The sequence below is a fragment of the Homarus americanus genome, unplaced genomic scaffold (assembly GCF_018991925.1).
Source record: "Homarus americanus isolate GMGI-L3 unplaced genomic scaffold, GMGI_Hamer_2.0 scaffold824, whole genome shotgun sequence".
Lineage (NCBI taxonomy): Eukaryota > Metazoa > Arthropoda > Malacostraca > Decapoda > Nephropidae > Homarus > Homarus americanus.
In genome coordinates, this window is record NW_024719328.1 from 491,097 (window position 1) to 506,874 (window position 15,778).

Below are 15,778 nucleotides of genomic sequence, written 5' to 3' on the forward strand. Positions count from 1 at the left end.
TATGGCGCCATTAACATGAATCGTCACCAACATATGTCGCCACCATGAGTCGCCACTAATTCAGCCGCCACTAACATATGTCGCCACTAACATGAGTCTCTACCAACATATGGCGCCATTAACATGAATCGTCACTTCAACATATGTCGCCACCCAATACAGAGTCGCCACTAACCTGAGTCGCCACTAACATGAGTCTTCACTAACATATGTCGCCACCAATCTGAGTCGCCACTAATCTGAGTAGCCACTAATCTGAGTCGCCACTAATCTGAGTCGCTACCAATCTGAGTCGCCACTACATGAGTCGCCACTAACATGAGTCGCCACCAACATGAGTCGCCACCAGATGAGTAGCCACTAACATGAGTCGCCCACTAACATGAGTAGCCACTAACCCGAGCTTCCTCGCCACTAACATGAGTTCACTAACATATGTCGCCACCAATCTGAGTCGCCACCACCCTGTCGCCACCAATCTGAGTCGCCACCAATCTGAGCCGCTACTAACATGAGTCGCCACTACATGAGTCGCCACTCAACATGAGTCGCCACTTCAACATGAGTCGCCACTTCAACATGAGCAGCCGACAACATGAGTCGCCACTGTAACATGAAAGTAGCCACCAACATGAATCGCCACTAACATGAATCGCCACTAACATTAAGTCGCCACTAAGATAGGTCGCCACTACATAAGCCACCGCTAACATGAGTCGCCACTAACATGAATCGTCACTAACATTAAGTCGCCACTAAGATAGGTCGCCACTTCAACATAGTCGCCACTAACATGAGTCGCCACTTCAATATGAGTCGTTATCAACATAAGTCACCATCAACATTTCAAAGCAGTGTCGGAGAAATTGATGCCGTCTCAGGTATAGTCTTTCACCAGATGTCGACCATGTTTCAGGTGTGTTCCTCGCTGCTCCTCACGAGGAGAGGCAGTTCTCTTTCTGCCGGACGGCAGTGGCGCTCCTGATGATGTCATGGCTGCAGTGTGTAACGAGCATACTATCCATTAAACAGTTTATAGCACGACCTCACGGCGCCAATACCTGGTCATTTCTGTTTTCATCTGGAAATTTTGTATTCATGTGGTTTAAAGTGGTGATGGTGGCACCTATTGTGTTATGTGTGAGAGGTCAGAAGGCGTTCCCAGCGCGGGTGGCACTTATAGCTTGTTGGTACTGTACTGTAACCCTTAGCATTGCCGAGATATTTTCTATGATGGGGTTATCCCAACTAGATTACTTCTGGAGCCTAATGAGAGCTTGGCTATGTAAGGACCTGATCGATGATCAGCATGCTGGGAATAAGCTCTCATTTGCAGCAGCGGGCTTCCTAGACTTCCGACTCTGCTTGGGAGAGTAACTTGCTCCACTGGGTGCCACCCAGGTAGAAATTGATAGATTATGCAAGGTCGTATCCACTTAGTTAATGTTATAATGTATTACTGCGTTTCAACTAGGAAAGATCATTGTTGACGAATACGTTATTTATCAACAATTAAAGAAAGAGATACGTCTCATATTTCACCGCTCAGCTTGGAGTTGCTTAAGAGGAACAACACCTGATAAATATATACACCAGACACCTTGCAATGAGGTGGAAGGCCTTAGACTGTAGGTGTAGCTTGTCCTGCCTGCAGTTCATCCTTGGTTGATCAATTAGTTCTTGGTGAGTATAACGTGTATGATTTGGTGAACGGGGGAGGCATAAAGTAAAATAATATTGTTGTTGGGGGTCATTGACTTTGCCCTTGTTGGTGAGACACATAATTCTTCCCAGCACTGTGCTCACCATCATGCTAAAACATCAAATCTCAAGTCTTCAAAGCCTGGAGTGCATATGAAACGCACTTAGAAAGCCCAAGATGCTGAAACATTTTCACTTTTTGAGCCATATATGGCGATATTACAAATATAAACATTATTTTATTTCATACCATCCTTATTTGCATTGACATTACAACAGGAGCATTTGGTCCTGGGAAACAAATAACTCGGGATAAACTAACAGTGCAAGTCTATTTCTGGTTCAGGCGCAAGTGTGCTCATAAAAAAATAATAGAGTATCCAAAGAGGATATAATCAAGGCAGGGAAATGTAGTACTAGTAAAAACACAAGCTGGAAAAATACGTTAATGAGCTTTGACTCAGCAGATTTCGTGTAAAAGCTTCATCATCCAGCTTTGTCTAATTCAACCCGCAAACCTTTCACACATCAATTACGATCAACTTTCACAGAATCAGTGTATATCAGGAATGTAAAAGAATGAAAAAGTACTCTACAGCATGCCATCTGGAACCATGGGCTGAGAGGAGCGAAGGGAGATTGATGTTAATCTTGGATTGCCTTCCCCAAAGCTCCTCAGAAACTAAAAAATTGTTCGGTGCAACGGTACCACTGGATGCAAATACCTTATACAGCATCACTAAGAAAAAATGTTCTATGATATGCGTTAATACGACGAGTGTAGCGCCTGACCAGTAGGATATAAATCCCTTTGCCAGCCTAATTAGGATCTTATAAAAGGAAAGTCAAGAATCATGGGTTCCCAAGGTAACAACAACCGCTAGAGATTGACATCTCTTTACTACGAACATAATCACAAATGATTGACACCACTCACACAAATATCAAATAAACAATTAATGGAGTCAAACAATTAATGGAGTCAAACAATTAAGGGAGTCAAACAACACCATGAGTCAAACAATTATGGGAGCCAAAACAAAGTACAGATTTCTACGGCTGCAGCCCGGTGGAATGTTCTGTTAACGTGGTGGTCCACTCTCAGGGGAAGGTCCAGGCAGCTTCTACTTGGCGTCGGCATTGGTGGGAGATGTTTTGGCTTCAGCCACAGTGGTCAGACGCTAGGCACAAATGGTGGATAGGGCGTGTAGAAGTGGCGATGACGTGGCAGCAGTGGTAGTAGCTAGAGCAGGTGTCCGGAGAGATTGACAGCCAAATAGTGGGCGACCGGGGAATCAGCTCAAGAGCCCCAGGAGCCTCAGATGAATACATGACCACAGTTTGAACGAACAGCGGGTTGCAAGTACATGTGTTGGATGGCTGGTAGTGTCTGATGTGTGACGATGCAGCAGAGACCTTCTCACCTCCTCATATACCCCCTAGTGTTAATGAACAGTTAAACGAGCGGCGGACAACCATCCCGCTCGCCCCTACAATGAGCATTAGGAGAAACTATAATTGATGAGGACTGATGAAGAGAATAAGTTATCATAACTAACACCAGGTTCTATAATGTTATTGTTATTACTAAAAAAAAATCACATTGCTAAGTTTATTAAAGTGAATTTCTTTTACTGTAATGCATCATATTACTGCATTCATTTCACCAGGTACTGCCTGGGCCCTAGAATTAGAAACAGCTTGCCTAAACTACGTACACAAACGCTTGTAATTCCCACGAACCCACGATCATATAATTGTGACCGGGGAACGCCACTCTGGGCCACCAGACACACTCAAGAGCAGTCCTAGACTCTTCCAATACCCCTCCCTCCCACACACTCCTCATATATAACAGTCTAGGACTGCTTTTAGTGTCCTGTGGCTCAGGGTAGCGCTCCCTGGTCACAATTATAAGATTGTGGGTTCGAACTGACGGGGTGAGTGTGTTGATTATATGTAGAAGTCAACATGCTTTATTGGGCTAATAAAATATATATGATCCTCGTGTTTCTGAAGCCAGATTTGCAAAACGTTGCTCTGATCACCTAAGCGGCACGGTGGTCCTCATTAGAAAAGCCTCACTGTGCCCTAAGCCTACTGGGAACAGGTTTTGTGTGAAATATAACAGAGTCGAGAGACTGCTTTTAGTGTCCTGGTGGCACAGAGGTAGCGTTCCCTCGGTCACAAATTGTAAAGACGTGGGTTCGAACTGGTGGGGTGAGTGTGTTGATATATGTAGAAGTCCACGGCTTTATTAAGCACGAAATATATATATATATATATATATATATATATATATATATATATATATATATATATATATATATATATAAATCATACTGTCTTAAAACCGTGGCATTACAAAGTAAAGTTATTTATTTATGTTTTAATGAAGAAATTCCACCTCGTAGGACTTCCTGGGCTACAACACAGAATGCAGTGTCGTGTTTTTCAAAGGCTTATACAATAAATATTCCTCGTAACTGAAGTTATACCAATACACTTAATCTAACACACACAAATTAAACGTCCAAAAAATGATTATGTCTGTAATAAGTGAATGTGTTTGACAGTGCACTAGACAATGTTGAGCTTAATGTAAGACAACTTTTTTGTTTTCGTTCCCTTTACCACATCTAAGCGTAATTTATCTATTGTTTAGTAGTATTGTTTATATTTTGAATATTCTGATTTATTTTGGGGGTATGTAAAACCACAGAGTTGGGTAAGAGAGTGTTTTTCTGTTAATTATAGTGATGGTGTAGGGTGCTCTTATCATACGGCAGGCAGGTCGGTAGGTGGTGGTGTTGACGGCGAGGAAATGTTATTGTACTTTATAGATTCCTGGAACTTTTCACCCCCAATTTCGTCTGGTCAACCCATCAAATTCCACTTTCTGGACACCTTCCATGCTGTCTATCCTCAAAAATGTAATTCCAGCATAAGCGAACAGACGTAAACAAACAGACACTGTCTGTGCTGGCTGTAACGAACGTGGTTGTCCGCTCGTTTGCTTGTTGGAGGCCCCAATAGGTGAGAAGGTCGCTGCTGCCTCGTCGCCGGGCAGACCCCATCCTGCTTCTACGCCCTTAACTCATGAGACATAAGGCAAGCATGAACTTAGCATACTCTGTTGGGCGCCGTAAACGCTTCTGCTCTTCACCTACACAAGGATGTGGGGTGCCCATAAATAAAAAAAATAAAAATCCCCAGCCTTCACCACAGCTGTTACTTAACCTGTGCTCTTCTATCTAAATTCTAGTTGTGTACCCTGAGGTTCCTGGGGCTCGTGGGCTGATTCCCCAGTCCTTCAATTATCTGACTGTCAACTCCAGTCACCTGCTACTACCAAAACTGCTACATGATCACCACTCTATCCACGCCTCTATCCAACACCAACGCCGACGCCAAGTGAGGAAGCTGCCCTGGACCTTCCTCTGAGAGCGGATCGCTGCGTTGCCAGAATGTTCCGACAGTGCTGATTAGAAGGGAGATTCATCTGCAGCCTGCAGGAATATTTGTACAGTAATTTTGTTTTCTTTGATTGTTTTGTTTTAGTAATTGTTTGAATCGGTGCTGTTTATTTAATACGTGAGTGGTGTCAGAGCAATGTTTGATTATTTTCTACAAAAAGAGATGTCCTTCATCGGTTGTTTATTACCCCTTGGAAACTCGTGGTTCTTTTATCTTCCTTTAATAAGATCCCGATAAGGCTGCCGATTTATATCCTACAAGCCAAACCTCTACACGTGGCGACCGTACCTGACAGTCTCTAACCTGGCTTCCTGAGGGTTAATATTCGTTACCGGTGACGTTCTGTCGCCGTGCGCGCCGCTTGATGTCTGCGCCCGGAAATTAGTGTTTCTTTGGTTCTGCGGTGTTAATTTTGTTACTGTCCCTCGTACTAGGGAGTCAATTAGTGTTGGTTGATGCACTATAGATGCTGCCATATAACATTTTGTTGTTGATTCACCTGGTGCGGTTTTATTCCCGAGGTGATTTCTGAACTGCTGGGTGCGAAACCAAGTTTCCTCCAGCCAGGCTCTAGAATCTTTAATGGTCTGAGGGAGTCACTTAGTTGCTACTTTGGCTAGTTGCAGGTAGGGCGGTTTTATTTTGTTTCACTTTGGCTCTTGACCTTTGTGCTATCATTGTTCAGTTTATGGAGTTGAAAGATCAAGCAGTGGGCTCTAGGCCTGACAGGTGGTGCTGACGTTGGTCGATATGATATCTCCCGACAAACTGCTGAGAGATTGCAGGCAGTATAGGACCCAAGACTTGCCAGGGATTAATGTCAAAGTAAACGGGTAGCTAAGGTGTTAGGTGCGAACAAAGATAGCTTTGCTGTAAGATTGCAGCTTACCGATGCTAGAAGCTGTACAATCCCAGGACAACTAGGCGTCCACCTGAAACGCCTACCCCAAGCCACTCACTACTCCAGTGAAGAACACGAAGCCACCGGCCTCCGCTATTTCATCCCCAGGAGTAGAGAGAAGTTCACCGTGGCCATGTTGTACCACACCAGAAGAAGGCATTCGGATCTCGCTGTCCCAGGAATCTCTGCAAGCCTTCAAATTTACTGACATTCATCAGCCCAGCCTCAAAGATGATTGATTTTGTTGGAAGACAGGAGCTGTCCCTTGCTATTATGTCACGAACGATAAATGGGCATCTTCTATCAACAGGACACCGGTTGCTTGTGTATTATTGTTCCTGAGGAAGTCCTGCCTGATCGCTGACGTGTATCCAGCTGCGCCGAAGGCTATGTTTCTGCCGATTACATAATCCGTGTTGACTAGTCTCGTTAGGTGCTACCTGCGTTGCCCCTCTATTCTATTGGTTGGCCTGCTGATGTGGCTAGGGCGCCCATTAAATTCTGCTTTTCTTGTGTTCTCATTGATATTGCTCCCGGAGTTCGTGACCCTAACGACCCTGAACCTTTTAAAAAGTCTTCTGCCACCAGCGCAAGTCTCCTTGCTACCTAACTACGCCGTCATCACCTCGCCACCGCACACGCCACCTAGCCTCCAGCAAAGGCCTAAGCTGTGGTATAATGTTGGCGAAGGTGAAAGGACTCTGCATCCCTGGTTCTGCTGTACCAGCCTCCTGGCTGTGACACCAAGGAGTTCGCCGCTTCGCTTCCTTCTGCCACTCTGACGCGGGTGAGGAGAAGGTGATTTCTGCAGAGGACCAGGCTAGAGATGGGCTCCATTACAAGTTTGTTTGCAACATGGTCTGTTATATAGGTCTTATGTGTCATCCGAGCAACCAGCCGAAGTTTTCCAGTCAGTTTTTTCCCTGGTTGTTCCTGCTGTCGTAACATCATTCTCTGTAGCTCACGAGAGCCCCTATCAGGACGCTTTCCTCACAGGAAGACTTACTGTATGTAAAAGTTGCTGATCATTTCTACTGGTGAATCGGCTGCTTGTCCAATTAACCAGTCCGTTCACACATATTTATATTTGGCCTTAAGTAACGAAAACCCAAACGGTAGTTCCCTTTGTTTTATTATAAAAAGGTTGTATATATAATTCCTGAGTGTATATCAACCGTGAAGTCTCACTGTCTAGGAGTGAATGAAAGGACGGCGCGTTTATAGCGATAAACGTTAGGTCACGTCCCACGACATGAGTTGAGGTGAGCTACTGAAGCTTAGGGGCATCGCAGTGTGCTTTCATGTTCTTGTTTCAGGGTCTGCCCTCTTGGGTGAGTTGCCCGCTCACGTGTCCATCTCATGTCTTACTCTTAGACAGTGGAAAGTTATATAGGGTGGTGCATCTGAATATAATATCAGATGTATTGACCCATTTATATAATAATACGCTCCTGTTGATGAGACAGGGCCTATTACACGCCGTGCTCTTGGGAGCGGATATTAGGGCCTTTGTTGAGCGTTGTGATCGGTGCCAGTGTATGTCCGCCAAGGGTCGAGTCCATCCTGTTCCTCTTAAACCTTTACCCATCATTACAGAGCCATTTTCTCGGGTAGCCATAATTTTTGTTGGACCACTCTCACCCCCCTTCTCTTAAGTAGCCTAAATTATATCATGCCAAACAAGTAAAAATATCATCGCAGGGCCCACCTTAACCTTGCTCGTGTCCTTGATGACGTTCCCAAGCTCGAGTCAGCTCGAGGCACTACCATGCAAGGGTTCGTGTGAAGCTCCAGGCGCCAGACTGAATGATTTCGCTTGTCAGCTGCCAATGATAACACCACAGATGGTATTGTAGAATCCTCTACGACTGGCAATGGGCCCACAACTTAAACCTGGACTGAAGTGGATCCTAAGGGCAGTTCCTTGATACGGCCTAAGATTTGGATATCATGGTACCAATTTATTAATGTGACCTTTTCTTATTTTTATTTTTGCTCTGTATACTACATTCACTTTGACTTTGCTTAGTGTCAACCTGTTGTGTTCGTAACTGTGCACACGTAGTTCTGATTTTGTGCATATATAGGATTCAATTTTTAAGCAACTTTGTGAGTGATTCTATATAATAACACCAGATGACTGGCACTTGTCAGAATTTTGAGTTTTGTAATTGTAAGAGCTGAACGAGAGTGGATGGTTGTCCGCCGCCCGTTTGCTTGTTCGTTGCCCCACTATGGGTAGACAGAGGTGAGAAGGTCACTGCTGCTTCGTCTCACACAAGATTCGATCCAGCCTTGACCACAGCTGCTACTTCCCCGCTTTTCGATTCTAACCTGTTCGTACTCATCTGAGTGTCCCTGGGGCTCGTGGGCTGATTCCCCAGTCTTTCACTATTCGGCTGTCAACTCTGGTCACCTACCCAGCTACTGCCGCTGCCATGTAATCGCCACTTCCGGCCACGCCCTATCTGACCGTCAGTGCCCTGGCGTCTTCCTGTAAGTGCTATCGTCGCCCACCAACGCTGGCGCTAAGTGAGGAAGCTGTTCTGGACCTTTCCCCTGAGAGCGGATCAATACCGCGTTACCAGAAGCCATTCCCACCTGTGCTGGTTAGAGGAAGATTCATCTACAGCCATAGAAATACCTGTACTTTGCTGTATTGATGGTTTTGTCTCAATTCATTGTTTGGACTCCAGTGCTGCTTATTTAATAATTGTGTGAGTGGTGTCAGAGTTAAATTATTGTGATTACTTTTGCAAAGAGATGTCAATCTCTAACGGTTGTTTTACCCCTTTGGAAAACCTATGGTTCATGACTTTCCTTTATAAGATCCTCATTAGGCTGGCATAAGGACTTAGATCCTACAGGCCAGGCCTTTACAGTAATGCGTTACTTAATTTGCACAAATAATAAAGTAATTTACTATGAATTTCAGCTAAATAGATAATAATTGTATTACTCTCAATTTTCTATACAAGGTTATGAAAAATTTTGTGTTTCACATAGCCATGAGGATTACAGTGTTGTAGTAACCAGTAGATACTACAGTATTGTAGTTGTATGTGATATTACTGTATAGATTCTTGTTTGTTTGTTTGTAGTAAACCGCCATCATGTTCACCTGGAAGATTAGATGTGATGGTGATAAACACTCCTGGAGTAAGATTTATATTTTGTCTGAAGTTGTGCTGTTGTTCACGTCGCCGGGAAAGACAACCTTGGGGTAGATCTTTTGAGCATGTCTACCGTGTATGGTTAACCACGCAGGATTATGTTTTGTTATGTTTGTACTAATCTTTAACTTTAATCTATCTTGAAGTAGATTTTGGTTGGGGAGCAGTGTAAGGGAGCGGTAGGTTGTCCGCCGCTTTTTCGCGGCCCCAAATTAGGGAGGAGACGGTGATGAGAAGGCTGCTGCTGCCTCGTCGCCGTGGGCAAGGTAGACACGATCCAGCCTTCACCACAGCTGTTAGTTACTTTACCCTGCTGTTCTATTTCAACACTGCCAGTGCTCCTCGGAGGTTCCTGGGGCTCGTGGGCTGATTCCCGGCTCCTTCACTATTCGACTGTTGCCTCCAGTCACCTAATACCCAGCTACTGCCACAGCTGCCACGTGAACACCACCTCTTCTACGGCCCATCCACCGTCTCTTGTGTGGTGCAAGACATCGCCCACCGGCGCCAAGTGAGGAAAGATGTGTTTGCACCTTTCTTCTGAGAGCGGATCTCCGCGTTACCAGGACATTTACAGTGCTGGTTAGAAGGAAAATTCAAATGTAGCCGTAGGAAACATCTGTACTTTTGCTTATTGATTGTTTTGTTTAGTACTACTGAATCAGTGCTGTTTATTTAATATTTGTGCGAGTGGTGCTCAGAGCTAATTTTTTTATTTTCTGAGTAAAGAGATGTCCTCTTGCCTAAAGTTGTTTATTACCCTGGAAACCTATGGTTCTTGACTTATCTTTGATAAGATCATGATAAGTGCCGGACAAGGAATTTGTATCTTACAGGTTGCGGCCCTTACACTGTCCTTCATGTATATAAATTCCGTATGACAGTTTTCAGAATGTTAAGGATATTGTGTGATATATACCGTATGTAATCTCTAAGAATCATAGCCAACTTATTTCTGTTTGAGACGAAGAAATATAATGACGTCAGTGTTTTCACCCGATGTTTTATAGTTTAACAAAGCTACATTAAGGCTGCTGCTTAAAACTGAATATAGGATCATGCCCGTACAGTATTTACTTCCTGATGACACATTGTATTAAAAGCTATTTTTCTGCTATTATAGGATCTATCAAAAATTAAGTTTTAATATTCAATTGAGGTTTCTTGTGTTATCTAGATATAAAGTCTAGATATAAGACTTTTTATTGTTTGATATATCTTTCTCTGCGTGAGTTTATCAAATAAACTTTGTTACTACCGCTCTAATGTGTTGTAGATTGGCTGTACATTTATTGTCGGTTGCCTAGAATGTTATATATTATTGTCGATTTTTTTGTACAAACTCCTGACCTTACCAGGCGATCAAGTCGTTCTCGTCGTCCTCCTCCAGAGTAATGTGGACGACTTGTAAAGAATGAAGAGAGAATAGATCGCTTGAATGCCCACGATGCCTCTGTATCTCCTAACGAAGTGCTTTTCTGTGGCCAAATTGGACGCACTGTGTTTCAACAGCCGTATATTAGAGAGCAAATTTAGTTTCTGGAGCCACATGTTCACAAGAGCTTTGAACCTTTCCTTGGATGACTAGCAGTAGGAACAAGCAATTCTCTTGGTCAGCTTGAAGGAATTGGGGTACGTAAAGCCTTGGCAAGTCACATTACCAACATTACTAATGTCTCTGCAGTGTGTGGCATCAGATGAACTAGCTGGGAGGATCATTACATAACGCATGTATGGTCCCAGGAGTCAATGACCCACGTTTCAGGGAGGGTGCCACCCGCTGAAGAGCATCCTATTCCAAGTAATGTCCCAACGTCTAAAAGGACAGCAAACTAACCTCTATGACAAACCCATCATGAACATGTTGGAGAGAACTCTCTGCAGGCAGCAAGTGCTCCTATATTGCAGATTTTGCTCTGCCACCCAAAATTACTCCTAAGGTACTAGACCTTGTTGAATAGTTCTTGTCTTGTAGCCCGTTCCATATGGTTTACAAATGGATCTGCAACAATGAGAGGCAAACTAACACGGCAGCCACGCCCTCACCAGTGGAGCCTTGGGGTTCAGATGATACATTACGAAGTTAGACATCATTCAAATAGTCTAACAACTATGGGCTACGCAGCCTCATAGGAACTGCAGGTATTCAGATCTCGATAACAATTATCCAGGCTGAATCATGTTGGCCTTCTGGACGGATGGGTGCAAATAGATCATGTGGGACTACAGATGGCCTTCCTCCCACCTTAGCTGCCCACTTTATCTCCCCACAGCGTAGTTGGGAACGTGGACGGTAAAGGAAGAATTTAACCAGGAACCTGAACATGAACATTGTTTTGTCTTGATAGAATCAAAGCTACTGAATCAGCAAAAGGACCCAGAGGAATGATTGTTGCTACTGGGATCTCGTTCTTATGCCACACACACAATACATATATATATATATATATATATATATATATATATAGAGAGAGAGAGAGAGAGAGAGAGAGAGAGAGAGAGAGAGAGAGAGAGAGAGAGAGAGAGAGAGAGAGAGAGAGAGAGAGAGAGAGAGAGAGAGAGAGAGAGAGAGAGAGAGAGAGAGAGAGAGAGAGAGAGAGATATATATATATATATATATATAGTTAGTATATATATATATATATATATATATATATATATATATATATATATACATATATATATATATATATATGCTGATAACCAAAAGGAAACAAGAAAAACACGAATTCTCAGCTGTGTAATTACATCTTTCAGGTGAGTAAGGTGACTAAGGAGAAATATAATAGTGTATATATATATATATATATATATATATATATATATATATATATATATATATATATATATATATAAGGCAAGCATACATATATATATATAAGCACATACAGTAGAGGAGAGGAGATCAAGTCTTAAGGGGCCAGTGAGTATCCACAATGGTCCCGTCACTAGGCAGTGACCCTACTAATCTTCATTAGCACCTCAGCAGCCTGTTGTGTTCTGACCTCTCACTAGGGAAAGGTCACGGCAACTTAGCTCCACCTAGGATAATTAACAGATATAGCTAGTGCTACTTGTAAACGGGGTTACGCCCCTTCTGTGGCCGAGTTAGGAGAGAGTACCAGGAAAAAACTGAAATTAGAGGAAGAAACTTGAAATTAAAGGAAGAGATAGCTAGGATGAAGGAAGAAACGAGACAAGGAAAGCTGGTGCATGACGAATGAAGGTTGTGAGGAGAGGTTACCAAACTGGTGGTTAAGAAACACACCATGATACAGCAACGACAACAACAGCTATGTACCTAACTGTTCAGTCCCTTGATAGACGAAATGGACGTTAGTACAGCTCGTAACAGGCTTGAAAAAGAAGGTATAAAACCTTAATTGTTAGACTCACTGGTAAGGTACTTGGACAGAGCCTTTGTAGAAAATAAAGATTGGTTGAGGGTGTGTTTGCCAGGGGCTTGGGTGGGGGATAAAGTTGACGATGGACAATATCTTGTCTGGTGGTAATGGAACAAAACCCACATTCGCCTCAGTGCAAGAGTCCTAGGTGCAGTCATCATCGTCCCTTAAGACCCTGGTAGTGTAGTCATCATCCCTCCACAAGTCCCCTGCAGTCATCATCCTCCACAAATCCCTGATGTAGTCATCATCCTCCACAAGTCCCGGGTGTAGTCATCATCCTAAACAAATCCCGGGTGTATCATCATCCCTCCACAAATCCCTGGTGTAGCTCATCATCCTCCACAAGTCCTGGTGTAATCATCATCCTCCACAAGTCCCTCGCTGTAGTCATCATCCTCCACAAATCCCTGATGTTGTCATCATCCTCCACAATTCCCGGTGTAGTCATCATCCTCAAACAAATCCCGGGTGTAATATCATCCTCCGCCAAATCCCTGGTAGTCACCATCCTCCACAAGTCCCCGTGTAATCATCATCCTCCATACAAGTCCTCAGAAGTCATCATCCCCCACAAATCCCTGATGTAGTCATCATCCTCCACAAGTCCTGCGTAGTCATCATCTCTTAAATGTAAATCCCCGGGTGGCTCATCATCCTCCACAAGCCCCGGTGTAATCATCATCCTCCAAGTCCCGGGTATGGGCCACTATCCCTCCACAAGTCCCAGGTATAGTCATCATCCTCCAAAAGTCCTGTGTAATCATCATCCTCCACAAGTCCCGGGTGTAGTCATCATCCTCCACAAGTCCCAGGTGTAGTCATCATCCTCCACAAGTTCCTTAGTGTAGTCACTCATCCCCACAAGTCCTGGTATAGCCATCATCCTCCACAAGTCCTGTATAGCCATCATCCCAAAAGTCCCGGGTAAAATCATCATCCTCCACAAGTCCCGGGTGTAGTCATCATCCTCCACAAGTCCCGGGTGTAGTCATCATCCTCCACAAGTCCCAGGTGTAGTCATCACCACCACAGTTCCTTAGTGTAGTCATCATCCTCCACAAGTCCCGGGTGTAGTCATCATCCTCCACAAGTCCTGCACGTCATCCTCCACAAGTCCCGGTGTAGTCATCATCATCCACAAGTCCTGCACTCATCATCCACAAGTCCCAGGTGTAGTCATCCTCCTCCACAAGTCCCAGGTGTAGTCATCATCCTCCACAAGTCCCAGGTATAGTCATCATCCTCCACAAGTCCCAGGTGTAGTCATCATCCCTCCAAAAGTCCCGGGTGTAATCATCATCCTCCACAAGTCCCGTATAGCCTACTCATCCTCCATGTCCCAGGTATAGTCATCATCCTCCACAAGTCCTGGTAGCCATCATCCTCCATTTCTAAAGTCCTTGCGTAGTCATCATCCTCCACAAGTCCTGGTGTAGTCATCACCACCACAGGTTCCTCCTTAGTACGTCATCATCCTCCATTAAAACCTATAGGTGTAGTCATCATCCTCCACAAAGTCCCAGGTGTAGTCATCATCCTCCACAAGTCCCGGTGTAGTCATCATCCTCCACAAGTCCCGGGTGTAGTCATCACCCACCACAAGTTCCTTAGTGTAGTCATCATCCTCCACAAGTCCCAGGTGTAGTCATCATCCTCCACAAGTCCCGGGTGTAGTCATCCTCCACAAGTCCCGGGTGTAGTCATCATCCTCCACAAGTCCCTGGTGTAGTCATCATCCTCCACAAGTCCCTGGTGTAGTCATCATCCTCCACAAGTCCCGGGTGTAGTCATCCTCCACAAGTCCCGGTGTAGTCATCATCCTCCACACAAGTCCCGGGTGTAGTCATCATCCTCCACAAGTCCCTGTGTAGTCATCATCCTCCAATAGTCCCGGGTGTAGTCATCATCCTCCACACAAGTCCCGGGTGGTCATCATCCTCCACAAGTCCCGGTGTAGTCATCATCCTCCACAAGTCCCTGGTAGTCATCATCCTCCACAAGTCCTGGGTGTAGTCATCATCCTCCATACGTCCCGGTGTAGTCATCATCCTCCACAAGTCCCGGGTAGTCATCATCCTCCTTCCACAAGTCCCGGTGTGTAGTCATCATCCTCCACAAGTCCCTGGTGTAGCTCACATCATCCTCCATAAGTCCTGGTGTAGTCATCATCCTCCACAAGTCCCGGTGTAATCATCATCCTCCACAAGTCCCGGGTGTAGTCATCATCCTCCACAAGTCCCTGGTAGTCATCATCCCACACAAGTCCCGGGTGTAGTCATCATCCCTCCACAGTCCCGGGTGTAGTCATCATCCTCTCCACAAGTCCCGGTGTAGTCATCATCCTCCACAAGTCCCTGGTGTAGCCATCATCCTCCACACGTGTGTCCCGGTGTAATCATCTCCTCCACAAGTTCCAGGTGTAGTCATCCTCTCCACAAGTCCCAGGTGTAGTCATCCTCCACAAGTCCAGGTATCATCATCCCCACAAGTCCCAGGTGTAGTCATCATCCTCCACAGTCCCGGGTGTGTAGTCATCATCCTCCACAAGTCCCAGGTATAGTCATCATCCTCCAAAGTCCCGGGTGTGACCATCATCCTCCACAAGTCCTGGGTATAGTCATCATCCTCCACAAGTCCCAGGTATAGTCATCATCCTCCACAAGTCCCGGGTGTAGTCATCATCCTCCACAAGTCCCAGGTGTAGTCATCATCCTCCACAAGTCCCTGTAGTCACCACCACCACAAGTTCCTTTTTAGTGTAGTCATCATCCTCCACAAGTCCCAGGTGTAGTCATCATCCTCCACAAGTCCCAGGTGTAGTCATCATCCTCCACAAGTCCTGGCCATCATCTCCACAAGTCCCGGTGTAGTCATCACCACCACAAGTTCCCTTAGTGTAGCCATCATCCTCCACAAGTCCCAGGTGTAGTCATCATCCTCCACAAGTCCCGGTGTGTAGCCATCATCCTCCACAAGTCCTGGGTGTAGCCATCATCCTCCACAAGTCCCTGGTGTAGTCACCATCCTCCACAGTCCCTGGTGTAGCCATCATCCTCCACAAGTCCCGGGTGTAGTCATCATCCTCCATTAAGCCCTGGTGTAGCCATCCTCCACAAGTC